Source organism: Elaeis guineensis, chromosome 3, assembly GCF_000442705.2.
Source record: "Elaeis guineensis isolate ETL-2024a chromosome 3, EG11, whole genome shotgun sequence".
In the NCBI taxonomy this organism is placed as follows: Eukaryota; Viridiplantae; Streptophyta; class Magnoliopsida; order Arecales; family Arecaceae; genus Elaeis; species Elaeis guineensis.
Window position 1 is genome coordinate 15,016,657 of NC_025995.2, and position 15,335 is coordinate 15,031,991.

A 15,335-nucleotide genomic window follows, 5' to 3' on the forward strand; every position below is an offset into this window, starting at 1 on the left:
TCCACTATGATATATGCGACATGAGATGTCAAAGCCTAAAAGGTGGTAGCAATGAGCTTGCGTACCAATTGGCTTTCAATGAATAGGTACGAACGGTTCTTAGGGTAGGTGCACGATATGCCTCTCACTTTCAAGGCCAACTCACCAGTTTGGATGGCCTCTTCAGAGATACAGCTCTGGCACAATCACAAATCCTAAGAATCGACCAAAGGGAGTGAAGATAGAACAAAGAGAAAACAAGAGAAGATTAATTATTAGAATAAAATTATTTTTACCCAACAAACTCGAGGATAATTATGGTAGAGATCCAAGGATGTATTTATAAACAATAGAAGGGGAACCCATTTCTTAGATTCTGATGTAGGATATATCATATTCATGAGCCCTATGGTAACCCTTTTCTTCTCCTTTCCGGTGTGGGATTCCTTATCTTATTACTCTAGAAACTTGAACTATTAAATTTTCTAATATTAAAGTTTGCTAACATCAAAACTACCTAAAGTATACTAACATTGAATTTCCTAAATTAATAATTAGTGTCTAATGTGGACAATACCCAATGTGGGACCCAAACGCATGTGCCCACTAGGTTTATCCTCTGGCCTCATACTCTTCTAGTTGGAGAAGACTCACTATCGCATTCAGATCTCCTTAATCTTCATGAGAGGGAGAGAGATCACCTGCAATGGAAGTGGCAGGCACACCACAATCTTTAGGAAATTCAATTTTGTAAGCTTTGTCATTGATGTGCTTCAGAACTTTGAAATGGCCATCTACTTTTATTCCTCCATTACACAATCGAAGTCCTTTAATAAAAGTTGAGTTGTAGGGCCTATATCCAGGATGGCTAAGACTCAAGTAGCTATATTGAATCTTAAGAAGTAATTTGTAAGTATGATAATTAAAAGACTCGTAGTAAATCCATGAGATGAAGAATTAAACCCTTAGCACAAAGAACCCATCATCCAACATGAATGTCATAATGATCAGAGAAGCTAGTCGTGTTGCTTTCTTGACATCCAATAGAGCTGCAACCAGTCACTAGAGAGCATCTATAATGCTAAGGTACAATTTAAGCTTACTTTTTGAAAATCATGTGAGGTATGTTTTCAAGTCCACCATGAAGTAGACAATCAGCAAAAACACTATAGCTTGAACATGTTTCTAACCATGAAGTATGAGCTAAGCTTGAATATTTTTACAGACCTCTCTTTGAAAACCATTGCTCATTATTAGCGGAATGTGAAGATAGTTGTGAATACTGGAAAAAACTCCAAAAATACAAAAATGAAGAACAGCATGCTTGCCTGAAAATCTAGAATCTTCCTTGGAGTCAAATAATCAGACCGCCACCATAGCAATCCCACTATTACCACAATTGCTAGGCTGGGTTACTTGGAACCAGCTTAAGTAATTATGGCAACTCTTTTTCAAGCCTCTATAGATGAGAATATAGTACTGCTACCACCAAGCAGCCCTAAAATCTTTCAAGCTTGAACATACTTGCATCTCCTATTTAGTGTCAATCAACATAAATTCTAGAAGCTTCTGCTTCTCTGTCTGTGCAAGTTTGGCTTCATAGTAGGGGTGAAAGTGGTATGGATAATATCCATCTAAATCTATGTTCATATCTAAATCAATTCGAATATGGATAGAAATTTTAGGATCTGATTAATATCCATATGCGTATCCATATCCATCAACGAAAAATAGAGATAGACATAAATAGACAACTATCTGATCTATGTCCAAATATCCAATTCTACCTGTAATGCTATATAATTTTATATAGCACTTTTAATTTTTAAAAAAATATACAACCATAAAAATATGCTATTAACTTGATTTATTATCTATTTAGTAATATCTTTGATTCTATAGTCATAAAGTTTAATTATCCAACTTACATCCATAATATTATATCCATAGTTTCAGTATCCAAATTATATCCATATCCATTTAAAATATATATGAATATAAATTTTTTTATCTGAATAATATTTGTTTCCGTATTTATATTCATTAGAAAAATAAATATGGATATGGATATGCTCGTTTTCAAATCCAGTTTCAGTGATATTTCATATGCATCCAAAAAATATTAATGGATGTCCATAGAAGATGGTCTTTGTTCTTGATGTTTGAATTCTTAGTGCTTTAATGTAAAACCTTATCTTCCAACTCTGATGGTGTTGATTTGTCATTTATTGTATCATTGGCTGGATCAATAAGAAACTTTGCGAGGTTCATCACTATGAGGGGAGTGTTGGACTTGATCTGAATTCGACACATCTAGATGTCGCCCACACTAACACATACTTGGATCTATTTTATTGCAAACTTAATAAGGATTCCACATTCAAGATAAATCTTTGATATTGTGATGGGATAGAGTTGTGTAGTGATTATGATAATGATACTTTCTCTTCCCTCTTCCCTCTCTCTCCTTGGAACCATTTCTCTCTCCTCTTTCTCTTTAGTTTCTCTCTATTTTCTCTCTAAAAAATATCATTTTCTCTCTCTAAAAGTTTCTCTATCTAAAAGTGCTTTTCTCTAGATGGCCTCTCTATTCTAAAATTTTATGGATTCTTAGAAAGACCTTCTAATGACTTGGATAAATCCTGGTGAAGGGATCATGACTGTTAATTATCCAATAGCCAGTCCTATAAGGATTTAGGATGTTTATTTTCAAAGAATAATCATTATTAAATACTTTTGGATATTAGGTTTGAAAAAAAATTTGGAAAGCTTATTAAGATGGCTCCATGTCAGATAAAAAAGTTGCTCGAGGTGCTGTTAGAGAAACATTGAACCAATGGAGGGTGGTACTCCCCAACGATTAGTGGCACTCTCCAACAGGAGGGATTCGTTGACCCTATTTGGACTTCGATAGCACATCAGAAACTGGATATGGCTTGATTAATGCAAACTCTAGTTAGGGTAATATTGAGACAGTAGCAATTACTTGAACAGCAACATACACACTGAGATATACCGCAACTGTATGGTCTTGGAGAGCAACCGATACAGCAAAATAGTATCACAGAATTTAAAAAGCTTACTCCACCAACCTTCAAGGGGACTATTGAATCTTTAGAAGTATTCTTTGTCCAAGAGTGCCATACATGATGATGAAAAGATTTGATATACAGCTTATTTATTACAAGATAAAGTATTCAATTGGTATCAAAGATTGCAACATAAATATCAGTAAGAAGAAGAGTGACTCACTTGGGAGAGATTTTGAAGAGTATTTTATGATCAATATTTTTCTTAATATATAAGGATTCAGAAAAAATAAAAATTTATTTATTTGAAAAAAAGCTATGATGGTTGCGAAATATGAAGCTACCTAAGTTTATGGAGCTTGCCAAGTTTGTTCCTAGGTTGGTTAAGGATGAGTGTGATCGAGTACATAAATTTGAGATGAAACTGAGAATGAAAATTAGAAAATAAGTAGTACCATATGAATTAATTGTTTATGCAGATATGGTGAATAAAGAATTAATAATTGAAAAAAAGTCAATGAAGAACATGCAAAAAAAAAAAAGAAATCAAAAGAAAAGAAATAGACTGAATGATTCTCAAGGATAGAGTAATAAAAATACTGGGCATTCGAATAAGAGATCAGCAAGTGACAACTCTGGATCATCTAGCGGTGCTAGATATTCTAGGTGCAGTAATGCTTATATAGATAGTGAATGCCATTGGATTATCAGTGCTTGCTTTAGCTATGACAAAATAGGTCAAGAAATAGCTGAGTGTCCATAGAGAGTTGAGAGTCAATCTATTCCAGTAGTTAAACAAAACAAAGATGGAAATTTGAAACCCCGGACCCAAGGAAGTGTTTATTTACGCAATAAGATGTGTAGACTTCTTATATTGTGGTGATGGATCTTGAGAGAGGCTCTCAAAACTAGCGAGACAGGTTGGTTGATTTCATTCATAAGATAAGTACTAATCTATCTTCTCTAGATTTTTTATTTATATAATATTATTTTGAATATCAAATAAATTATTATGGATTAATATATGATTTATCAATCTCATAGAAATATATTTTGATTGAAAATTTATATGAATTTGTTGTAACTGTTTACTGATTTGAAATCATATGTGTATATTTTGATTTGATTATGAAATATGTGTTAGTCTATAAAAAAAAAATTGATACGAATCGATTTTGGATTTTCAATCGGGCTATGTTCTGAACCTTATCAATTGGGGGTTGTGCATTATCACTCTAAGCTCATGATTCTATACTTTTCGGCTCACCACATGATATAATTGTAGTATTCCGACCCAGCCATAAGATATAAGTGTGGTATTTCAACCCCACCATAGGATATAAGTGTGTTATTCTAGTCTGATCATAGAGTATAAGTGTGGTATTCTAGCCCAACCACAGGATATAAGTGTGGTTATAGTTTAAAAGCTGATGAGTTAAGTAAAATTTATTTTGAATCAAATTTTTAAATATGGTTAATTTTGAAATCGGATATATGATTATGTATATGAATATTTGAGAGATATTTGCATTATTAAATTCATGTTTTGAAAATAAATTTGATTATATTTATGCACTGATCAATAATAAACTATATTTTGATAATTAAAATTTATATTATCACATGAGTTATCTAGTCAAGATAATCATTATTTACTGGGTTGTCTATCTCATTACTCTATATTTTACTATTTTTATAAATTTAGAGATCTAGCTTGACTCAAGGATTCGATGTGGGAGAGTAAATTAGAAGCAGACTTTGATATTTTATTTTAGATTATAATTTATTAAAATTTGATTCAAGATCATGAAATTTTATTTTGTAAGAAATTTAATTTAATTTTTTGAAAATAAAGTTGAACATAAAATTAGTTAAATTTTATTTCGTTATTGCTTTATGGTACTATGATAAGATGTCTTGCATGCTTGTGGGAAAAGTTCTCCACAGGTACGCGATAGTTGCGATGACCCCTAGACTCACGATCTCGAGTCAGGGGTGTGACAAAAAAGATGTTTTTAACTTTTTTTCTAAGCAAGATGTCTTGTAAATCCCTTGAATATGATCATAGAAGGTTTGTTGACTCTAAAATAGAGCACAGAGAAGTAGATGTGATAGTTCATATGAAGGGTTTCACCTCATTAGCATATATAGATATAGTAGTCAGAGGAGGGCCCAAGTACAACATGGTTGAAGTTTTGGAGCCTACATGCAAATCGTGAAAAGTTGGTGTCTCTATAATTTGTGGGTAATTTTTTTTTAAATAAGAGATAAGTAATTTGACGGTTACCATTAATAGTGTTAGACTTTTGCTAGATGGTTTGGGCAAATTGTAATAAAAATTAAAGTTTTAGGATCTACTTGAAAAAAATTAAAACTTTTGATGTGTTAGTGCAAATTGATAAAAGTTGAAGCCATGTCGCTATAATTTATCCTAATAATATTTGATGTACAAAACCTTTTATGTCATGCTATTCTGGTTATTGGACTTTATTTTATTGTCTTGTAACTCCATTCAGCATAGGAGCCTTGATCAGGGCAAAAGCCTTAGAAGGAAGCTATTGATGTGGAGGTCGTGAACGATGATTTAATTGTGGGCTATGAGAAGGAGGGGGAGAAGTAGAGAAAGAAAATCTTGGAGAATAAGGACAGTTTTTCTATCAAGGGAGATGGTGATTTAATCTTTTATGATAGCATGCATGCCATATTGACTGGTTGACAAGTTGGAGGACCATTTTAGAATATTTTAAAATTTTAAAATATTATTTAAAAAATTTTTAAAAATGAAGAGATGTACGAAAATCATCGTATGGATCCTCTACAATGCACCATACCATGTGGTACACTGCATGCAATAGATGTGCGGTGCACTATACATACCATCTATCGCACAATGAATAATACATGCGACTGCATATGCTCATATGTACGATCATGTATAGCCGTTCATTGTCCAATAGATGGCACATGCGATGCACCGTACTACACGGGTATCAGGTACACAGAGGACCCGCTCTCCCTGAACCGTCCAAACTTAAAAAGGTGAAAGAAAACGGTTTGGAGGACATTCCTGAGATCAACTGCAACTCCAAGTTGTCACGGAATGTTAAAAAAAGAAAAAAAGGGGTTGACTAAGATGTTGAGCACCGCATGAGGACTATTCGGTAACGTTTGTACTTCATAATTTTTTTAAAAATATTTTTGTACTTTCTCCCTCTTCCTTTATATGCAAAATTAAGATATACTAAATAATGCATAGGCGTCTCGGGCTTTTTTTTTTTTTTTTTTTTTTGGTAAGAGTCTCGGCTATTCACAACTATCCGAGTAACTGTTTTCACAAACTTATTTTTCTGGTAAAAGTTTCATATACTTATTCGATGAACTATCTCGAGAAATAGCGAAGAAGGTGCAACAGCTTTTGCCGACAACCAAACGACATGCGTATTCCAGGGGACCGTAAACTCCACCTGCTGCCCCTTCCTAGTAATTCCCTTTCAAGCATGCCTAACAAATGGTAGAACGACTTGAATTCAAAGTCCTGCTTGCTTACCACGCTAATTAGTTTGAATTTAGAATCAACATCCCTTGAGTCTTTCTTTCATTTTTTTCGATGTAAGATATGGTCACAGAAAATTTATTGGCATTAATATTGAGTGTTGAGAAGTAGATGCAATGGTTAATACCGAAGGATTTCACCCATAAGCAGCTATAGATATAGTAGCCGGGGAGAGTGTAAAATTTTTAAAATTTTAATATATACATGTAAACCGTGAAAACTGGAGGAACATTTTAGACATTATGAAAACTTGAAATGCTATTTTAAAAATTTATAAGATTCATGAAAAGGTGGGTCAGAATCGTCCAAACGAAAAAGTTTTGGAGCAACGTGATTCTGCAAGATCAGCTGCAACTCGTGGCAGACTAGGAATGTTGAAGAAGGTTGACTAGGAATGTTGAAGTACTTCTGTACTTTCTCCATCTTTCTCTAAAAGCAAAGTTAAAATATATTAAATAAATATACGTCTCAGCTATTCACAACTCTCTGAGTAATCGTTTTCATATACGTTTACTTGATGAACGGTCTCGAGAAATATCGAAGAAGATGCAGTAGCTTTTGCCAACGACCAAACCGCTCAAACATTCTCACGGGCTGTGAACACCTTCTGCCACTTCCTAAAAACTCCATTCAAGCATGCCTAACAAACGGTATAACGACTTGAATTCAAAGTCCTGCTTGCTTACCGCGCTAATCAGTTTGAACTTTGAATCAACATCCCTCGAGTCTTTCTTTCATTCAAATCTCCTCCCAAAACGCACGTAAAGGAAACATACATATAACACCCTTTGCCGCTCTTCCTTCCATCAACCAACCCAATCCGATAACTAGTTAGTTGCCACCTCTGAGTTACAAAGTAGAAAGGAAGAAATTAATAGGGAAAAAGCTCGGCTTCATTTTAAGAATTGATGTCCATGGCTTCTATCAAGAGAAACCTCTTGGTTCTGCTGACCATTCTCTCCGTCTTCTGCCTTCTGTGTTCCCAACCGGTCACAGCAGCGAGGCTTCTCGGGGCGGAGCAGCACCTGGCAAGAGTTGGATTCACGTTTCAATCCCTGCAGCAATCCGGTCCTTCTGGTTGCACCAGCGGATCAGCCAAGGGAGGAGTCTGCCCACCGTCGACGAAATGAGTTATAAATAAACTATATCTATTACTTGTAGCCTTTAGTTCTGAAGCTTCCCTTGTCTCCAATATTGGCAGACTTGGATGGGATAAACGTTCAATGTCACCTATTCTTTTGTTTATCTTCTATTTTCAAGATTATGCTGGAATTCAAGATTATCTTCTATTTTGTTTATCATTTGTATGCTGGTTTCTTAAAGATAATGAGGCCTCTTCGCTTGAGAAATGTATGTAAGATGAGTGGTAGGCTCCTAGTTATTGTGATAATATGAAATGAAAATCAAGGGTTCCTATTTGTATCTCGGCCACTGCTGTTTTTTTACCAAGGACTGTATCAGGTTGGATGAGAAATTCTTTATGCACTGCAGGTTGCATAGAAAATCTGACATAGAATATTTATCTCTGATTGATCCAATATAGTCACCACTTTTTAATGCACATTTAATACATGTAGATCAGTTTTTTCGTTTAAAAATTTTGTATGATAAAAATTATTTATTTATTTATAATTATGAAAATTATATGCTGAAGTTAAAAAATTAATAATAAAAATTTAATTGTATAAGATAGATAGTATAAGTAAAATAAAAATATATATAAATAAAATAAATAAAAAATTAAGAAGTGTTAGGATTTTGCAAAAAAGTTAATAAAAGATAATTTTGTCAATATAGAAATCCATCTCCTTATGCTCCATCCATCCTTTCTTCTCTTCCTAATTTGAGAGGATCCAAAATGATGAACCTAGGTGGATAGACAATCTCTCCTTTCCATCCATCCTCCCTAAAATTTTTTGAATCAGACCATAGATGGAGTTCATCTATCCTTCCAACTCCAATTCTTCATTTCATAACCCCAACCAAACATAGGTTTAGGGATGTTTGGACTATCTCAAAGGACTTACATATCAAGAGTATTAAAGAAATTTGTCGGGAAAGATGTTACCCTAGAGTTGCTTCTATTGTAAGCGGTAATAAATCTAACAAATTACAATGTCCAAAAAAAGAGATTAAGAGAGAGGAAATAAGTCCATACACTATGCATCTATTATTGAGAGTTTGAGCCGTGTCCAAATTTGTACATGTCCAAATTTTTTTTTTGTTGTATTAATGCACAAATGTATTAAAATGACCCAAAAATGCTATTCTAAAAGCTACAAAAAAATCATGCATTACATATAGGGCACAAAGACAACATGCTCATATATAAATAATCTGATCATTATTGAATTGACCATTTGGATCAGTACTATCATGCCTAGATCCAATGGTTCGAGCTAAGTATATGACAGATGGCCACACATCCATAAGGGTTTAATTCCATAGGACATGCAAGGCCTTTCATTTTATTCATGAACATTCATGTCATTTCGAACTTAGGCAGTGGTAGCAATAATTAATCTAATTCATTTATTCAAAAGAACTAGTCCACAATCACGCAGAATAATATGTCCAAATCAATTTAATCAAGAAAAAGCAACTAAAATATCTCTAAATCCTATGCTCCTCGCTGCTTGGTCCCAAGCCCCATCTATTTTGCCATACCTAAAAAAATGAACTAAGGGTATAAGCTTTACAAGTTTAGTAATTTTCAAAAATTTCTAGTGGGATCAAGCATAAAATAATTTTTCTCCAAATATAGATAATTTAACAAAATTAAGATATATATATATATATATATATCAAAATAAATTTTTTTTCGAAATATATCATGCATAATTATCAAACATAAATTCTCACTTAGCATTTTAGCATCTACAGCCACGATTAACCCTATGATAAGGCTCGAAAAATACTAGCCCAGCAATACAGAACATGTGATCCATCAATCTATCCCAATGATCAACTCCAACTAGCTAGGTCGAAAGAAAAACTAGCTCTAAATCACATGACTGTGAGTAAACCCTTATCAGGCAAAGATAAAATCTCGAGAATAAAGATATAATGTATCAGCATGTACCAATGATCAGCTTCAACTGCTAAACTTGAAAAAGCTAGATCTGCCAACAATCAGCCCCGACTAACTAAGCTCAAAAGAAAGAAGTTTCTAATATATGGCCAATAATGAGTCTCATTAGCTAGATCCGAATCATAATCAAAATAGAAAGTTTTTTTATAATTTTCACAATAACCAGTTTCTCATATAGGACATACTCATTTTCAACAATAATATAAGCAATATCAACTAGAATTTCACATCTTATTTTTTAAAATAGAAAATCATTTCCTTACAAAACTTCATGAAAGATTTAATGCAAGAGTGTTCATCTCTTTTCAATGCCATATAATATTAAAACAAGAATATCATCACTTTTCAAACTCTATAATTATACAAATAAATCACAGATTTCATAACCATGTGAGGATAAGATTATGCTCGGTCCATATTTTTTTTGAATTTCTCTTTCTATGCAAACATGCATAATATTTGTAAACATGCAATGTTTTCTAAAATTTTTAATTTCTAAATACTTGCATATATAACTTTTGCTTCACAATAATTCATTAAAAATATAAATTTTAGTTAAAAGATATAGCATGCACTAAAAGTAACCGAGGGAAAAGAAAATTACCATCTCCACTCTAAAACTTTTTCAAAATTCACCAATTAGGATAATCATCCAAAAACCTAAAATAATCAAGTATCTCATCAGACTTCTATAAGGCATCATATAACTTGACTCTCATGATCAGATCTAATTCAAACTTCCAAATCTAGCCTAATATCTAGGGGTGTCAACCACCTATTATTTGATATAACAATTAATCAATATCCAACATCAACACTAATATTTCACAATAAGATAGAGTTTGTGATTGATAACTATTTTTTTGAAACTACTGATAACTATTTTTTTTCCAACTATATTTAGGCATGTAAATGAGTAGAGCTTAAGTGGCTGGATCTTCTTTTTAGCTTGTGACTCCTGCTTTGTATAGAAAAAAAAAGAAAAAAGAAAACAAGTTAGCTGGGCCAATTTGAGCTCAGCTCCGCAAAGCTAGCTTGAGCTCCACAAAATTTCGAGTTAGCTCGGGCTGAGCTTAGTTTAACTCAAAAAAGGTATAAGAGCAACAGATGGGGGTGGTTGCAAGATTGAGGCAATGAGAGTGTGATTCTAGGAGGTATGGACTCCCCTTTAAAATCAAGACAATAAATAGGATGCCAATGAAATAGATTGTGGAAACAAGGAAACTCCACTAAGATATATGCGACATGAGATGTCAAAGCCTAAAAGGTGGTAGCAATGAGCTTGCGTACCAATTGGCTTTCAATGAATAGGTACGAACGGTTCTTAGGGTAGGTGCAGGATATGCCTCTCACTTTCAAGGCCAACTCACCACTTTGGATGGCCTCTTCAGAGATACAGCTCTGGCACACTCAATCACAAATCCTAAGAATCGACCAAAGGGAGTGAAGATAGAACAAAGAGAAAACAAGAGAAGATTAATTATTAGAATAAAATTATTTTTACCCAACAAACTCGAGGATAATTATGGTAGAGATCCAAGGATGTATTTATAAGCAATGCAAGGGAAACCCATTTCTTAGATTCTGATGTAGGATATATCATATTCATGAGCCCTATGGTAACCCTTTTCTTCTCCTTTCCAGTGTGGGATTCCTAATCTTATTACTCTAGAAACTTGAACTATTAAATTTTCTAATATTAAAGTTTGCTAACATAAAAACTACCTAAAGTCTACTAACATTGAATTTTCTAAATTAATAATTAGTGTCTAATGTGGACAATGCCCAATGTGGGACCCAAACGCATGTGCCCACTAGGTTAATCCTCTGGCCTCACACTCTTCTAGTTGGAGAAGACTCACTATCGCATTCGAATCTCCTTAATCTTCATGAGAGGGAGAGAGATCACCTACAACGGAAGTGGCAGACACACCACAATCTTTAGGAAATTCAAGTTTGTAAGCTTTGTCATTGATGTGCTTCGAACTTTGAAATGGCCATCTACTTCCATTCCTCCATTACACAATCGAAGTCCTTTAATAGAAGTTGAGTTGTAGGGCCTATATCCAGGATGGCTAAGACTCGAGTAGCTATATTGAATCTTGAGAAGTAATTTGTAAGTATGATAATTAAAAGACTCATAGTGAATCCATGAGATGAAGAATTAATCCCTTTGCACAAAGAACCCATCACCAACATGAATGTCATAATGATTAGAGAAGCTAGTCATGTTGCTTTCTTGACATCCAATAGAGCTGCAACCAGTCACTAGAGAGCATCTATAATGCTAAGGTACAATTAAGCTTACTTTTTGAAAATCATGTGAGGTATGTTTTCAAATCCACCATGAAGTAGACAATCAGCAAAAACACTATAGCTTGAACATGTTTCTAACCACGAAGTATGAGCTAAGCTTGAACACTTTTACAGACCTCTCTTTGAAAACCATTGCTCGTTATTAGCGGAATGTGAAGATAGTTGTGAATACCGAAAGAACAGCATGCTTGCCTGAAAATCTAGAATCTTCTTTGGAGTCAAATAATCAGACTGCCACCATAGCAATCCAACTATTACCGCATTGCTACACTGGGTTACTTGGAACCAGCTTAAGTAATCATGGCAACTCTTTTTCAAGCCTCTATAGATGAGAATGTAGTACTGCTACCTCCAAGCAGCCCTAGAATCTTTCAATCTTAACATACTTGCATCCCCTATTTAGTGTCAATCAACATAGATTCTAGAAGCTTCTGCTTCTCTGTCTGTGCAAGTTTCATTCCATAGTAGGGGTGAAAGTGGTATGGATAATATCCATCTAGATCTATGTTCATATCTAAATCAATTCGAATATGGATAGAAATTTTAAAATCTGACTAATATTCACATGCATATCCATATCCATCAATGAAAAATAGATATAGACATAGATAGACAACTATCTGATCTATGTCCAAATATCCAATTCTACCTGTAATGCTATATAATTTTATATAGCACTTTTAATTTTTTAAAAAAATATACAACCATGAAAATATGCTATTAACTTGATTTATTATCTATTTAGTAATATCTTTGATTCTATAGTCATAAAGTTTAATTATCCAACTTACATTCATAATATTATATACATAGTTTCAGTATCCAAATTATATCCATATCCATTTAAAACAAATATGGATATGAATTTTTTTATCTGAATAATATTTGTTTCCGTATTTGTATTCATTAGACAAATAAATATGGATATGGATATGCTGGTTTCCAATCCAGTTTCAGTGATATTTCATAGGCATCCAAAAAATATTAATGGATGTCCATGGAAGATGGTCTTTGTTCTTGATGTTTGAATTCTTAGTCCTTTCATGTAAAACCTTATCTTCTAACTCTGATGGTGTTGATTTGTCATTTATTGTATCATTGGCTGGTCAATAAGAAACTTTGCGAGGTTCATCACTATTAGAGGATTGTTAGACTTGATCTGAATTCGACACATCTAGATGTCGCCCACACTAACACATACTTGGATCTATTTTATTGCATACTTAATAAGGATTCCACATTCAAGATAAATCTTTGATATTGTGATGGGATAGAGTTGTGTAGTGATTATGATAATGATACTTTCTATCTTATTGTCTTAGAGATAAAGCTTATCTTAAGCTCCATAACTAACTATAATGGGTGAGGCATGCACATAACCCTACGAATTTGGTCTCCAACTCATGCGAGAGTGCTTGTGAGGTGCTTCTATCAAGAATACTCAGAGTTGGATTTGGAAAATCAAAATACTACTTGTAGGTGGTGAGGAGCACATCTAAATCATGTTCTTATGTTGCAATTCAGTAATATTGGCGTTAAAGATCAAGACATCAATAGCTTTATCTTCAGGTAAATGATTTTATTACTCCATGTAGTTCAATATTTTGGAACTAGAGTCATGCTAGGCATGAAGATAAGCCTTTATTTTATGATTAACATAAATATTGTCCATCAAGATCCTATGAGAAATAGGGTTGTTGAAAAAAAAAATAGAATCCCAAAAGCAAACTTTCAGGATACTTTTAGGTCGAAGCTATTAATATAGAGTTATGTTTTAAATAGAGCCTTAATTAGACCTATTTTAGAAAAAACTCCTCATGAATTTTGAAAAATAGAAAATCAAATATTAGTTACTTTCATATTTTTGGTTATAAATATTTCATTCTAAACAATGGTAAGGATAATTTAGATAAATTTGATGCAACATCAGATGAAGATATTTTCTTAGGATATTCCACATCTAGTAAAGCATGTAGAGTCTTCAATAAATGCACGTTGATTGTTGAAGAGTCTATACATATAGTATTTGATGAAACTAATGATCTATCTTCTAGAAAAGAAGATGTTGCTGATGATGATGCAAGTTTAATTGACAATGGCATAGAGAAGCTTACCCTCAAAGAGTCGACAACTCAAAATAATAAAGAAGAAAGAGAGGCTAAAAGAAAAGATGAAAACCATGAGAGTACTCAAATTGAAAGCCTACTCAAGAAATGGAGGCATGCATATGGTCATCCTAAAGATCAAATTATTGGTGATCCATCGCAAGGATAAGAACTCGTACATCCTTAAGAAATGTTAATAACTACCTAGCTTTTGATCTCATATAGAACCTAAAATCATTGAAGAAGCTGAAAATAATCCTAATTGAATGATTGCTATATAAGAAGAATTAAATCAATTTGAAAGAAATAAAGTATAGACACTTATTGATAGACCTATTGATCACCTGATAATAGGAACTAAATAGGTATTCAAAATAAATTAGATAAAAATGGTATAGTTATAAGAAACAAAAAAAATTTATAGCAAAAGTTATAATCAAGTAGAAGGTATTGATTTTGATGAAACCTATGCTCCTATTGTAGATTAGAAGCTATTAGATTGCTATTTATTTTTACATATTTATAAATTTTAAATTATATCAAATGGATATTAAAAATATATTTTTGAATGAATTTATTAAAAAAAATTTATGTTGAACAACCATCTAGTTTTGAAGATCATAATTTTTTAAACTATATTTTTAAATTATACAAAGCCTTATATGGTTTGAAGCAAGCACCCCACACTTCGTACAAAAGATTAAACAAATTTTTTATTGATAATGGCTTTGCAAAAGGTAGTATAGACACAACATTATTTTTAAAAAAAAAATTGATGATTTGCTAGTTGTGCAAATTTATGTAAATGATATCATATTCGTGCTACTGATAAATCTCTTTGTCAAGAATTCTCTAAGTTAATACAAAAAAGTTCAAGATAAGCTTGATAGAAGAACTAAATATTTTTCTCGAACTCTAAATCAACTAAAGAGAAAATTTCATCAATCAAAGCAAGTACATCAAAGAAATAATCAATAAATATGAGATGGAGACCACTAAATCTCTTGGTATACTAATAAGCCCCTAATATAAATTTGACAAAGATGAGAATGGTAAGAGTATCGATCATAAATTTTGTAGAGATATTATTGGATCCTTACTCTACTTACTGCTAGTAGACCCGATATAATATTTAGTGTATGTATGTATGCTAGATATCAAGTAAATCCTAAGGAATCACATCAATTAGCTATCAAAAAAATTATTAAATATTTAATAGAAATATATATTATTGGTTTATGGTACTCAAAAAATGCTTCTAA

General features: G+C 32.8%; 1 pseudogene; it reads right to left on the reverse strand.

Moving 5' to 3' along the window:
- Positions 1–651: 651 nt before the first annotated feature.
- On the reverse strand, positions 652–12,101 carry LOC140856187 (ABC transporter G family member 22-like; annotated as a pseudogene).
- Between the last annotated feature and the right edge of the window lie 3,234 nt (positions 12,102–15,335).